The sequence below is a fragment of the Indicator indicator genome, chromosome 22, assembly GCF_027791375.1.
Source record: "Indicator indicator isolate 239-I01 chromosome 22, UM_Iind_1.1, whole genome shotgun sequence".
In the NCBI taxonomy this organism is placed as follows: domain Eukaryota; kingdom Metazoa; phylum Chordata; class Aves; order Piciformes; family Indicatoridae; genus Indicator; species Indicator indicator.
Window position 1 is genome coordinate 15713517 of NC_072031.1, and position 15321 is coordinate 15728837.

A 15321-nucleotide genomic window follows, 5' to 3' on the forward strand; every position below is an offset into this window, starting at 1 on the left:
CCCTCCTCTCACAGTGCTTTATGCTTTGTTAACTGCCAAATAAAATGCATTAAAAAAAAATGAGTGCTCCTTGCTGCCTTATTTCTCACTCAGACCCAAAGAGAAATCAAGCAGTAAAAGCCTGATGTGCTTTGGAGGGACTGTGAGCTTCCAGCATGGCTGGCAGCAAATTCTTGCTCTGTTGAGAGAAGTGCACCTACCCCAAAGGCAGTTTGGATGGAAAAGGTCCAGCCTGGCACACACCTGAATTGTGCTAGATTCCCAAATATTCCTTCTTCCCCTGAAAAAAATCTCACACACACACACACACACACACACCCCCCATTGCTCTCCATCTGCTTAGTCAAGGGGTTCAAAGGGTTGATCCTATGTGGAGGGTGCTCACTTCCCAAACTTTCCAGGTGTAGGTGGAATAAGGGACATGCTGCAAGGAGTTCAGGTCCCCATCATCAGGATGTCACTGACCAAGCAGAGACTCAGAGTCACCAAATGGTTTGGGCTGGAAGGGAATTTCCAAGGTCATCTAATCCAACACCCCTGCAGCCAGCAGGGACATCTGCAATTAGAGCAGGTGGCTCAGAGCCCCAGACAACCTCACCTGGAATGCTTCCAGTGATGAGGCATCTCCCACCCCTCTGTGCAAGCTGGGCCAGGGTCTTACCACCCTCAGTGTATAACATTTCTTCCCTAGTTGCAGTCTCTCCTCTTTTAGTTCAAACCATCACCCCTTGTCCTCTCACAGAGCAGTTTGAGTTGGAAAGGACCTTTAAAGGTCATCCAGTCCAACCCCCCTGCAGTCACCAGGGACCTCCTCAACCAGAGCAGGTTGCTCACAGCCCCAAACAACCTGACCTGGGATGGTTCCAGGGATGGGGCAGCTCCAACCTCTCTGGGCAGCCTGGGCCAGGGTCTCACTGTGAAACACTTCTTCCTTCTCTCTACTCTGAATCTCCCTCTTTTAGTTTCAAACCATCCCTCCTTGTCCTGGCACAACAGACTCTGCTCAAAAGTCTGTTCACAGCTTTCCGATCAGCCTCTTGAAGTCCTGGAAGGCCACCAGAAGGTCTCCCTGGAGCCTTCTCTTCTCCAGGCTGCACAACCCCAACTCTCTCAGCCTGGCCTCACAGCAGAAGGCTTCCAGCCCTCCCAGCATTGCTGTGGCCTCCTCTGGCTCTGCTCCAGCAGGTCCCTGTCTGTGCTGTGCTGAGAACTCCAGAGCAGCCCCAGCACTGCAGGAGAGGTCTCAGCAGAGTGGAGCAGAGGGGCAGAATCCCCTCTCTGCCCCTGCTGCCCAGGCTGCTTTGGAAGAAGCACCTCTCAAAGCAGACAAACTACCATCACTCCTAATCTGCCTCTGGTAAGGGAGGTTGGATGTCTTAATAGGTCCTTTTCTATCTCTAATTTCCAGGAAGCTTTAAAAAAAGCATGAGAATGACAAAAATGACAATAAAAAAGAATGTGGAGCAGCAAGGCTGCCAATAAATCTCAATTGATTTCTCCAGTTTAAATGATGAGACCTCTAATCCTGCTCTCCAGATAGATCATTGCTGATGGCTCCCTGTCAGTGTTTTGGAAGTGGCTTTCTCTGCAGGGAGATGCACTCAGAGGATTATCAAGCACTGATAAGGATAATCCTAGGCAAACAAAGGAGGCAGTCAAGCCCCTGGCTTTTGGTTGCTCCAAGTGGGCTGTTGTCTTTCCTGCTAATTGTGACAGGGAATAAACAATCCTGGGTGGGGGAAACACTGATGGCTCAGCAGCAAATTCCAGACGATGCAGTTTGAATTGCTGGATCCTTCAGACTGGGGCAAATCCTGAGGGATTGAAGAGGAATAATAGAGTTGGACATCTTCCAGCCCTGAGACCTTATTTTAAGCTTGCTTCCTACAAGCAACATGAAGCTACTCTGTGTGTGTGTGAGGTTTTCCTCATCTTTCAAACCTTCAGCACACTTGGGTTGACTCAAACACGAAGCAGAGCACATCTGCTGCACAATAAAAACTTGCTGCTGTCTGCCTGCCTTCCAGCAAGGCAGCAGTGAGGTTGTTTGGATGCTAGGAAGACTCAGTGAGGGATGTTAATCCATCTTTACAATGGGAGGAGGTAGGAATTGGCTGGAGATGAGTTGCAAAACAACAAGGTGTTGAGAATTCAGCATCAGAGAAGGTTGCTTCCTACAGGCACTACCAACCCACAGTGAACCACAGAGGCTGCCCACAGAGGTTGTTGAGTCTCCTTCTATGAAGAGAGATTTCAAACCTGCCTGGACATTGTGATCCAAGTGATAGGACAGGAGGAAATGGCCTCAACTTGTCCCAGGGGAGGTTTAGGTTGGAGATTAGGAAAAATTTCTTTGCTGCAAGAGTGGTGAGGGATTGGAACAGGCTGCCCAGGGAGGTGGTGGAGTCCCCATGCGTAGGCATGGCTCTTCAGGACATGGTTTAGTGGCCATGGTGGTGTTAGGTTGACAGTTGGACTCCATGATCTTAGAGGTCTTTCCCAACCAAAACAATTCCATGATTTTATCCTGGGCAAGCTGCTGTGTGTGACTCTGCTTTAGCAGAGGAGTTGGACTAGAGGATCCCCAGAGGTCCCTTCCAACCCCCAACATGTCAGGCTTCTGGGATTGTCTCAATTTTCAAATCCATACATTTATTATGATCTTTTTAATTCAATTAACATTTGAACTGCTGTGTTCATTTACTTGGGACATTGAAGTTTCCCTTCTGTCTAATCAGAACCTGGTGGCCTTTTAAGTGGCAATTGATTATTAAAAATACATCATCTGCTCTTTTGAGCCCTAACAGGCTGGAACTGATGAATATTTCACTGCAGAGATGCTAAAGCCCTTAATAGATGTTCTTAATAATCTCAGCTGGTGTTGAGCATGGAGGAAAGTGCTGTCATTGGAAATCTGAGGAGACACATCTGCTTGCAAAGAATAGTGAGGGGTGTTGAGTAACAGCAAAATGCCAGCTCATTTCTTCCAGGTTTGCTCTCAGCTATGCCCTGAATAATTAATAAGCACTAAACTGGCATAAAGAACCCACTGAAGGAATTCCTCTTGAACCTTCATTTCCAAAGCAGCAAAGGTTGAGAGGGCAAAACCTGAGTGCTGGAGGTGGGATGAGAGAAGGGAGCATCGCTGCAGGGAATATGCTGTTGGGTGGTGGTGGTGTCATCTAGAATAGAATCATAGAATCTTAAAGTCATAGAATCCTAAAATCCTAGAATCTAAGAGTCATAGAATCCTATAACCCTAGAATCCTAGAGTCATAGAATATTAGAATCTTAGAATCCTAGAATCCTAGAGTCATAGAACCCTAGAATCTTAGACTTCTAGAACCCTAGGATCTTAAAGTCATAGAATCCTAGAACCCTAGAATCCTAGAGTCATAGAATCCCAGAACCTTAAAGTCATAGAATCCTAGAACCCTAGAACCATTCAGGTGGGAAGAGACCTTGAGATCCTCCAGTCCAACTGTTGATCTAACACCACCATGCCCCCCTAAGCCATGTCCCCTAGAGCTCACAATCCACCACTGCTGCTGAGCCACTACCACTAACCCATGTCCCTCAGCACCACATCCAAGCATCTTGTAAGTGCCTCTAGGGATGGTGACTCCACCACCTCCCTGGCCAGCCTCTTCCAGTGCCTGAGAACCCTTGCTGGGAAGGCTTTTTTCTCATATCCAGCCTGAAGCTCCCTTGGCACAGCTCGAGGCTGTTCCCTCTTGTCCTGTCACTTGTTGCATGGTGAGAAGAGACCTGGCTCCAGCCTCCTCTGAGATAGTTGTAGAGGGCAAGTCCTCCCCTCAGCCTCCTTCAGACCAAACTACCCCTGTTCCCCCAGCCCTTCCTCATGAGACTTGTGTTCAAGGCCCTTCACCAGCTTCACTGCTCTTTGTACACACTCCAACACCTCCATGTCCTTGTAACGAGGTGCCCAAAACCCACCCCAGTGCCAAGCAGAGGGGCAGCCACATCCCCAGCCCTGCTGGCCTTGGAAGTGTTAATTGAGATCAAGGCTCACTGCTGCTTCCTGGAAAAGCTGCTTAACACCCAGCCCTCATTCATCTGGGGGCTGCTGCTCAGCACACTCCAGCTTCTCTGCCTGCTGTGGAGGGAGCCAACTGGAGCCTCTCTCCCTCGCTGCCTTAGTTGTGTGCAAGGCTTTGCTCTCCTCAACTCTGGCTGAACCTCCACACAGCTGAAGGCAACATCTGCCTTTTGACTGCTGAATGTTCTCCAAGCTGCCCTCCACACTAAGGATTTCATCTCTTTTGGGGTTGTTTTATTTTTTGGTAGGAAGTCCTCATCTGAGGATGGCACTGGAGATATTCCTCCCAATTCCAGTGATTGCTCTCCTGTAGGAAATATTATCACTGAATTTTCTGTGCAGATTAAAACCTCACATTTGTATAACCCTTGTGTGTAGGTTAAACATCATCTAGCTACACCCAGGTAGCTTTTTGGGGTTCTCTTGGCTTGGGTGGTTTGAAGTTCTTTAGGTTTTGGTGTTTTCAGGTGCTTTGGGTTCTGATGTTCTCTGGGGTTTAGGGTCCTCTAGGGTTTGGAGTTCTCTGAGTTTTGGTGCTTTGGGGTTCTTTAGATTTGGGGGTTCTTTGAGGTTCTCTAGGGTTTAGTTGCTTGGGGCTCTGAATTTTGAGATTTTGGGGTTTTGGGGTTCTCTGGGTTTGGTGCTTTGGAGTTCAGGGCTTGGGGGTTTCTGTGTTTATGGAATTTAGGGTTTTCTGGGGTTTGAGGTTCTTTGGCTTTGGGGTGTTTTGAGGTTTGCTGGGGTTTGGGGTTATCTGGGTTCTATTGTTTGGGGTTCCATAGGTTTTGGTGATCTGGGGTTCTTTGGGTTTGGGGTTCTGTGGGTTTCAAGTTTGTTGGTTTTTTGTTTTTTTTTTGAGGTTCTCTATGTTGGTGGTTTGAGGTCCTTTGAGTTTTAGTGTTTTGGGGTTGTCTGGGTGCTGGTCATTTGGGATTCTTTGGGGTTTGATGCTTTGAGATTCTCTGAGGTTTGGTGTTTTGGGGCTCTCTGCATTTGGGTGTGTGGGTGTTTGAGGGTTTTTTATGAAGGGATTACATGCCCCCTTGAAGTGGATTTGTGCGAGCTCCTTTGGCTGCCCCCCTGTGCAGGTGTGCAGCAGGGATTTAAAAGTTAATGACATCTTTTCCAAGAGAGCCTCCATTTGGTGAGGCAGCACATTGTTTGCCTTCAAAAATAAAAGAAACCCGAAACTTGCACTGTGTGAGTTCATCTCCAAGCCCTGTCAAAGCCACTCTCTGGCCAACTGCATTTTAAAGCCCTTCTCTGAAGTCTCCCCCACAATGTCACTCACTCAGCTCCCTTGGTATGCTTGGATTTGACATCAGGTTTGTGTCTGTAACACAGCTCCTGATTGACAAAGATGCTGTTTGAGATAGGGCTCCACATTTGTATTCACATGGAAGAGGAAATTCAAGCCCTTTTCCCTGTGGAGCTGAAGGTTTCTTTTTCTTCCCCCCACCTTTAAGCAATGTTGTACCTTCTATGCCAATGAAGCATCCAAATGATGCCAAGCTACCATAGTGAGGCAGGCCTCCTCCATGAGGATGTGCATTGGTTGAACTGGGACACTCATTGTTTTACCAGGACACTCTGCTCTGGGAGAAACAATCCCCAGGGAAAGTCCTGCACTCCATCCCCCCAGCCCTGCACAGCACTTTGGCATCAGCTGCAAGTCCAGCTCCACATTCCTGTGATTATCCAAAACACTGGAGCAGCCTGAGCCTGCAGAGCAAGGGCAGGAATCTCATCTGGCAGGATTTCCTCCTGGCTTCCCTCCTCTAAAAAGGATTTCTGGTTCTGCCATCCTCCTGGAGAGCTGAGATCTGCTGCTCTGGGGTCTTAGAACATTCAGTAGTCCAGGGCAGATCCTCAGCTGCCACAAGAAGCTCCTGGTGGAACAAAGGTGACTTAAATGAACTTTGGGACTTCTTACCTGACAATTTCACCCAAAATGGCCCTTTCTGGAAAGGTTGGCCTGCTTGGTTTTGAGCCAGGGGCAAACACCTTTCTCTCTGACTGCCCCAATATTTTGTTTCTTTTCCAGTGGCTGAGTAGAATCAGGGCTACCACAGCTTCATGAGAAACCTCCAGCTGACCAGAAAGAGTAGAGCCACCAGGGAAAACTGTTCATGGGAGATTACTGCAAGGTCAGGAAGAGGTCTCTCACTGCCATGAAACACCTCCAGCTCTGTCAGGGTCTCTCCAACCAAGGAGACCCACCAGGAGCAGCTGACCCTTTCAAACCCATGTCACTAGCTGGCAGACATCCTCCTAGAAAAGGATCTGAGGTTTTTCTCATCCCCTAAATCCCCTGCTAGCATGAAGCACATCCTCCTGCCAGCCCAATAGGAATTCTGTGCTGCCACCCAGGAAAGCAGAAGGAAATGGGTCAGTGGGTTTGCCAATTAAATTTTCAGGACACTTCATCTTCTCCAAAGTCATCTGATAAGGTGCAATTAAAAATTAAAGGCAGTGATGCTTTCACATTCTCATGGTTGAACTCTGCCTGGCTTCCTGACCTGAGGATCCCATTGTTGTGTTATTCCATGCACTGAGGTGGAAAATCATAGAATCAGAACTGTTCATGCTGGAGGAGAACTCATCAAGCCCAACCACTCACCTAGAGCTCCCAATCTGCCACTGCTGCTAAGACTCTACCACTAAACTACATCCCTCAGCACCGCATCCAGGTGGTTTTTAAATCCCTCCAGGAATGGCGACTCCACCACCCCCCTGGGCAGCCTGTTCCCATGCTTGAGAACCCTTTATGTGAGAAATTTCTCCTAATAGCCAACCTGAACCTCCCTTGGCACAACTTGAGGCCATTTCCTTCTGTCCAAAGAGCCACCACTGGCTGGCAGGAGGGGCTAGCTTGGTTCCAAGTTTGTGCCCATTGCCCCTGTCACTGGGCACCACTGAAAAGAGTCTGGCCCTGTCCTCTCCCCCTTGCCCTTTAGCTTCTGCTGAGCATTCTCCAGGATCAGCAGCCCCAGGGCTCTCAGCCTTTCCTCCTCACAGAGATGCTCCAGGCTCCTCTGCATCATCACAGCCTCCACTAGACTCTCTCCAGTAGTTCCCTGTCTCTCTTGAACTGGGGAGCCCAGGACTGGACTCAGCACTGTGGTTATGACCCCTTTAGGGCAGAGCAGAGTCAGATGAAAATTGCTGCATTTATCTCAATCCTCACATTTCCACCACATTCTCCAGCCGGTGGAACCCCCCCAGCCCAAGCTTCAGAGACCATGAAGCAAAGATTGCCTGCCTTATCTGATGTGATTCTAAAGCAAACATTGTGCCCATGAAGGCAATGGAAGTGAGCAGTCCCTTTGCTGCATGATTTGAAGCAGTAACTCTTCACAGAGCTCTGCCAGCTGCTGGATGTGTTGTGTGAGGCTGCTCCCAGGTGTTGGGCTGGGAGAGAGGTGGCAGGAGCCATTAGCTCAGTCATCTTTCATTACCTGGATTTCATCAGGATGAGATTTTTTTTTAAAATGTCTTTTATGAGCAGGACCCTATGAAATGTGGCTGCAAATGATTAACCTGAGCTCTGTGCAGCCCCAGGGCTCTCAGCCTTTCCTCCTCACGGAGATGCTCCAGCCCCCTCAGCATCTTCATAGTCTCCATCAGACTCTCTCCAGCAGCTCCCTCTTTCCTCTTGAACTGGGGAGTCCAGAACTAGACCAAACACTCCAGTTGTGATCTCTGAGGAGATCACAGAGTAGAGCAGGAGGAGAGACCTCCCTTGACCTCTCAGAGTAGAGCAGACCTCCCTTGACCTGCTGGCCACACCTGGAGACCATTGGCCCTCTCAGCCTTGAGGGCACATTGCTGCCTCATGGCGACCTCCTTGTCCACCAGCACTCCCAGGTCATAGAATCAGTCAGGGTTGGAAGGGACCACAAGGATCAGCCAGTTCCAACCCCCCTGCCATGGGCAGGGACACCTCACACTACAGCAGGCTGGCCACAGCCTTATCCAGCCTGGCCTTAAACACCTCCAGGGATGGGACCTCACTCACCTCCCTGCACAACCCATTCCAGGCTCTCACCACTCTCATGGGGAAGAACTTCTTCCTCACTTCCAGTCTGAATCTCCCCACTTCCACAGGTCCTGTTTCCAGCAGGTCAAGCCCTCACCTGTACTGGTGCAGGTGGCTAAGACCAAAGTGGTCAAGTTGAACCCATCAGACCTGGACCTGGACCTGGTCCTGGCTGATGTCCATAATGATTCTGAAACAAACCTTATTCCACTCCTCAAAGCAAATCCCAGGAGCTTGCCTGTTCCAGCAGCTGATTTCCAAGGAAAGCCCTTTCCCACTCTGACCTTGTGCAAACAACTACATTAGAAAAAGGTCTGTGTATGAGTTGGATTTATTTTTCACACCCCTCCAGACACACTCATTCCAGTAAAGCCCTCTGCCCAGTACACTTTCCTGTCACTTTGGCCTGAGTTTTTAATGTATGGTTGTTCTTAACTAGTAATGAAAGCTGCAGTCCATTAGGATGATAGGTGGCTGAGTTCAGGATCTCTCAAAGGCTACTGATGCTGAAACCCTCCCTAGGAGCCAGGGTGCAAACAATCCTCAGTGACATCTTCCTGGCAGCAAGCCCAAGAAGCTTATAATGAAGACAAGATTTTAAAAGGCTTTTGAGTAAATCAATTTTCATGCTTTTTTTTTTTTTTTTTTTTTTTTTGAATGTTCCTAAGTAAAATGAAACTTAGTTTAGACACCATCTGAGATGCTGGGCTGGAAACATACTTTGTAGCTGGGGGTGGGAAGGGTTGCACTTTTGCTCTGCTCTTCCTTCTGGGGAGCAGTAAAACCTTGAGCTGGAAGATCAGTGTCAGAGGTTGGCTCTTGAAGTCTGTTCAAGACTCAGTATGAGCCTGGCTTGGACAGAATCACAGAATCAATAAGGTTGGAAAAGACCTCAAGGATCATCAAAGTCCAACCTGTCACCCAAGACCTCATGACCACTAAAACCATGTCACCAAGTGCCACGTCCAATCCCCTCTTGAACACCTCCAGGGATGGTGACTCCACCACCTCCCTGGGCAGCACATTCCAATGGCCAACCACTCTCTCTGTGAAGAACTTTCTCCTCACCTCCAGCCTAAACCTCTCCTGGTGCAGCTTGAGGCTGTGTCCTCTTGTTCTGCTGCTGGGTGCCTGGGAGAAGAGACCAACCCCCTCCTGGCTACAACCTCCCTTCAGGTAGTTGTAGACAGCAATGAGGTCACCCCTGAGCCTCCTCTTCTCCAGGCTAAACACCCCCAGCTCCCTCAGCCTCTCTTCACAGGGCTGTGCTCCAGATCCCTCCCCAGCCTCGTTGCCCTTCTCTGGACATGCTCCAGCAATTCAACATCTTTCCTAAACTGAGGGACCAGAACTGGACACAGTACTCAAGGTGTGGCCTAACCAGTGCTGTGTACAGGGGTACAATGACCTCCCTGCTCCTGCTGGCCACACTATGCCTGATGCAGGCCAGGATGCCATTGGCTCTCTTGGCCACCTGGGCACACTGCTGGTTCATGTTCAGCTGCTGTCAACCAGTACCCCCAGGTCCCTTTCCACCTGGCTGCTCTCCAGCCACTCTGTCCCCAGCCTGTAGCTCTGCATGGGGTTGTTGTGGCCAAAGTGCAGCCCCTGGCACTTGGATTTGTTGAATGCCATCCTGTTGGACTCTGCCCATCTGTCCAGCCTGTCAAGGTCCCTCTGCAGAGCCTCCTACCCTCCAACAGATCAATTCCTGCTCCCAGCTTGGTGTCATCTGCACATTTACTGATGATGGACTCAATCCCCTCATCCAGATCATCAATAAAGATATTGAACAGGATGGGGCCCAGCACTGATCCCTGGGAGACACCACTAGTGCCTGCCCTCCAGCTGGATGTGGCACCATTCACCACCACTCTCTGGGCTCAGCCCTCCAGCCAGTTCCTAATCCAGCACAGTGCTGCTGTCCAAGCCACAGGCTTCAGTCTAAGAGCATGTGTCGGTATGAGCTGAAATTCCCCCCCCCACCAACAATAACCAGGCTAGCTCAGTCTGGAAGCAAATGAAGGCTGTATTTACAAGCAGAGTCTAAAATCTACAATGAAATGCAATGAATATGTACAAATATACAAAATTCACAACATTCACAAATATATACAATCAACAGAAAAAGCACAATCGATCTCCCTTTGCTTCCCCCCAAGGGGACCCTCCCAAAGGGGCCTCCCTCTCCCAGGAGCTTCCCCCCCAGACCCCCCTGGACAGAGAAGCAGGGTTAGTTAAGCAGAAAGTTGTTAACTTAGCTGCCAAGGTCAGTGTGTGTTATCTTCAGCCAGAAGAGAAGAAGAAACAGCAGCCAGACAGCCCAGCAACTGCCCCCACTGCCGAACGCAGAATGTGCAGAGTGCCTACTTTGTTTTGGGTAATAGTTCTTAAACATTTCTATCTATCCAATGGAAGTGTTTAGAACAATCGTTATTTTGCTTTCTTACACCCAATAGTGACTTATTTACATTCTTTCACTTTCTCTGTTCTGAACTTTGCAAGGAAAAATTAAAAAGACAGTTTCAAACCATCACAGTCCACCCCTTCTAAACAATTCCATTGGCTGCTACTATCATTTATCTAATCTAAAATAATATCTACAACACTAGGTGAATAAAGACCATAGTCCATTCCAGCTATCTCAGATGTAGATGATTCAAAAGAGTCAAATCACAGGAAAAACAGCAAACAGCTTGTTTCCTCGCAGATGGAGCGAAGAAAGGAACAGGGACTCTCAGGTGACTCAGGGCTCTCAGGGTTCGTGCACCGTAGATCTCATGGACTCTCCTCTTGGGCGCGATGCTGTATCTGCGCAACACTCTGAATTTAACCTCTCTCAGCCAAAGTTAGATTTCTTTGTGGAATACACTGAATTTCACCATTTTCTTGCATCACCCAATAGGTGTGACCAGGACCTTCAGCAGAAACCACCCCTCGGACAGGTTTGGCCTCTCCTGAAGGAGAAAATACCCAAACAGTTTTGCCTAACAGATTCTTTTCTCTGATAACAGGAACTCTATCACCTTCTTCCTTTCGCAACAAATCTGATTGGGCAGGTCCAGCTCGATTCACTGAACCTCTACTATTCACCAACCAGGTTGCTTGTGCTAAATGTTTCTCCCAGTTTTTCAAAGATCCACCCCCCATGGCTTTGAGAGTGGTTTTCAGCAAACCGTTGTAGCGTTCGATCTTCCCTGCAGCTGGTGCATAGTAGGGAATGTGGAATATCCACTCGATGCCCTGCTCTTTGGTCCAGTTTTTTACAAGATTGTTCTTGAAATGAGTTCCGTTGTCTGACTCAATCCTCTCTGGAGTTCCGTGTCTCCACAGGATTTGTCTTTCCAGACCAAGAATGGTGTTACGTGCAGTTGCATGAGGAACTGGATAAGTTTCCAGCCATCCAGTGCTTGCCTCTACCATAGTCAGCACATACTGCTTACCAGATGGAGAACGAGGTAGAGTGATGTAGTCAATCTGCCAGGCTTCACCATACTTGTACTTGGACCATCGGTCACCGTACCACAAGGGCTTGATCCGCTTTGCCTGCTTAAGAGCAGCACAAATGTCACAGTCATGGATGACTTGTGTGATAGCATCCATGGAAATGTCAATGGATCTGTCACGAGCCCATCGGTAGGTTGCATCTCTGCCTTGATGTCCTGACGAGTCATGGGCCCACCGAGCTAAGAACAGCTCACCTCGGTGTTTCCAGTCAAGATCAGGATCAGGATCAGAGTTTGTGTCCACCTGGGAAACTCTTGCAGCTAGATCTGCCTGATGGTTGTGTTGTTGTTCCTCAGTAGCTTTGCTCTTAGGAATGTGAGCATCGATGTGTCTCACTTTCACTGGGATTCTCTCAATGCGAGCAGCAATGTCTTGCCACAGATCTGCAGCCCAGATTGGCTTTCCTTTCCTCTGCCAGCCATTCTTTTTCCAGTTTTTCAGCCAACCCCACAAGGCATTGGCTACCATCCACGAGTCAGTGTAGAGATAAAGCTTTGGCCATCTCTCACGTTCAGCTATGTTAAGAGCTAGCTGGACAGCTTTTACCTCTGCGAATTGACTGGATTCTCCTTCTCCATCTCTCGCTTCTGCAACTCTGCGCGTTGGACTCCACACTGCAGATTTCCATATCCGCTTGTTCCCAACAAGACGACAGGAACCGTCTGTGAACAAAGCATATCTCTTTTCATCATCAGACAGATCACTGTAAGGAGGAGCTTCCTCTGCACGAGTTACTCTCTCCTCTGGAGGTTTAGCACAGCTTGTGCCTTTTGGCCAGTTTGTGATCACCTCCACCAAACCAGGCCTTTCGAGATTTCCCATTCGAGCTCTCTGTGTTATCAGAGCCATCCACTTAGACCAGGTAGCATCTGTTGCATGATGTGGTGAAGAACCTTTGCCTTTGAACATCCAATTCAGAACTGGCAATCTAGGAGCTAGAAGAAGTTGTGACTCAGTTCCGATCACTTCAGAAGCAGCTTTCACTCCTTCATAAGCAGCTAAAATCTCTTTCTCTGTTGGAGTGTAGTTTGCCTCTGAGCCTCTGTAGCCACGACTCCAGAAACCAAGAGGACGTCCTCGTGTCTCCCCTGGAGCTCTTTGCCATAAGCACCAGGTTGGACCATTGTCACTCGCGGCCGTGTACAGAATGTTCTTAATGTCTGGACCAGTTCGGACAGGTCCCAGACCCATCGCTTGGACTACCTCTCGCTTGATCTGGTCAAAGGCTGCTTGTTGCTCAGGACCCCATTGGAAACTGTTTCTCTTTCGAGTCACATCATATAGAGGTTTCACAATCTGACTGTATCCAGGAATGTGCAGTCTCCAAAATCCCACTATGCCTAAGAAACGCAGAGTTTCTTTCTTGTTGATGGGATTTGCCATGGTGGAGACTCTGTTTATCACATCCATTGGGATGTGACGGCGACCATCTTGCCACCGCACTCCCAGAAACTGGATTTCTCTGGCAGGTCCTTTCACCTTGTCTCGCTTGATAGCGAAACCAGCTTGCAAGAGAATGTCAAGGATTTTGTTACCTTTCTCGAAGACTTCTTCAGCAGTCTCACCCCAGACGATGATGTCATCGATGAACTGAATGTGTTCTGGAGCTCCACCTTTCTCCAAAGCATCATGGATCACTGCATGGCAGATGGTTGAACTGTGAATCCACCCCTGGGGCAAACGATTGAATGTGTACTGAATGCCTCTCCAGGTGAAAGCAAACTGAGGCCTGCATTCCTCTGCTATGGGAATAGAGAAGAAAGCATTAGCAATGTCTATGGTAGCATACCATTTGGCCTGCTTGGATTCCAGCTCATATTGGAGTTCCATCATGTCTGGTACAGCTGCACTCATGGGTGGAGTTACTTCATTCAAGGCACGGAAATCAACTGTCAGACGCCACTCTCCATTCTGCTTTCGCACAGGCCAGACTGGACTGTTGAAAGGTGAATGAGTTTTGCTGATGACCTTCTGATTCTCCAACTGACGAATCAAGTTTTGAATGGGCACCAAAGAGTCACGGTTGGTTCTGTATTGTCTGTGATGCACAGTTTGAGAAGCAACCGGCAGCTTTACATCCTCTATCTCATGTTGTCCCACAACTGCAGATTCATCTGAAAGCTCAGGTCTAATGGACAACTTCAATTTTCCTCCATCAATTTCTACAGTTGCTATTCCAAAAGCCCATTTGTAACCCTTAGGGTCTTTAAAATGCCCTTCTCTCAGAAAGTCAATTCCCAAAATACAAGGTGCATTAGGACCTGTTACAATAGTATGTTTCTTCCACTGCTTCCCAGTTAAACTTATATCAACCTCTATCTTAAACAACTCTTGAGATCCACCAGTGACTCCCTGAATAGTTATAGATTCTCCCCCTTGATAATTTGATGGTATTATGGTGCACTGAGCTCCTGTGTCAACCAAGGCCCTGTACTTCTGAAATTTTGAAGTGCCAGGCCACTGGATGTACACATCCCAATAGATTCTGTTATCTCCATTATCCCTTACCTCCCCCTGGCGGAAGGCAGGGCACCCCTAATGGTGGGGATTACATCCACATGTACAGCTGGCACAACGTCCAGCATCAGAATTAGGATCACTGTTGGAGCTATCAGAGTTGTTCTGGGAAACTGAGGAAGCGACAGCTACCCTCCTGGTATTGCTACCTCGGGATCTGCCCCTCTGCAGCTCCCGTAACCTCTTGAAAAGATCAGAAGTTGGTTGACCATCCCATCTGTTCATGTTCTCACCAAACTGATCACGCAGAGTTATCCAGATACTGCCACGTGATTGCCTCTGCTGTCTGTTTTGGTTTGACCTATTCTGGAATGAACTCCTTGGAGCACATCTGTTCCTGACAGCTGAAACTTGTATCCATCTGGAGGAAGAGGAATCAGAATCATCCCCCTTCATCAAGTTGGATATGGAGGTTTTAAGTTCCTCCTTCAGCTCTTTCATGCAATTCTCCATCTTTCCAGACAGAGTTTCAATGGCTGAAACCAAAGAAGTACGTGCAAGACTATCCTCCAACTGCCTCATTTGGTCAGTGAAATGGCCAACAGTAGGAGGTGCTCCACCATAATTTCTTGCCACAATCCTGCTTGCCAGAATAGTAGCATAATTAGGAGGAGCAAGCTTAATGAGCTTTTTGGCAAGGCCTGTTCCAACAGGAATTTCATCAGGATTCAGAGTCTTATGATCTCCATACATTACTTCTCTCACAGCAAACTCTCTCAGACGCTTGATTCCCTCAGCTATTGTGGTCCAAGGCTTAGGGTTCCATGGTAAATCATCTCTGCTGGGGTACCTCAGCGAGACTGCCAGTAGGAGGCGTGCCCACAGAGAAACTTTACCAATGCACTTGCCTAGATGCCTGTCTATGCCTGTATCCTTTGAGAGCATCCCCAACTGAGAGGCCGACTTGTCACCTACCACCAATGCTGGGGCTCCCATATCAAAACACCTGGCTAGCCAAGACAGGACTGGCTCGTTATCTCCTCTGATGTAATCCTTCCTCACATGTCTAATTTCCTGTCTGGGTGCATTAGCTGACTGTATGTCATCCTCATCATCATCATCATCATCATCATCCTGAGGTCGCTGTCCCCATAATCCTATTTTAATCCTCCGTTGAATTTCTTTGAGTTCAGAGGCACTACCAGCAGTTGCTAATCTACCAGGGTCTACATCCTGACCTACATCTCCATCATCCATG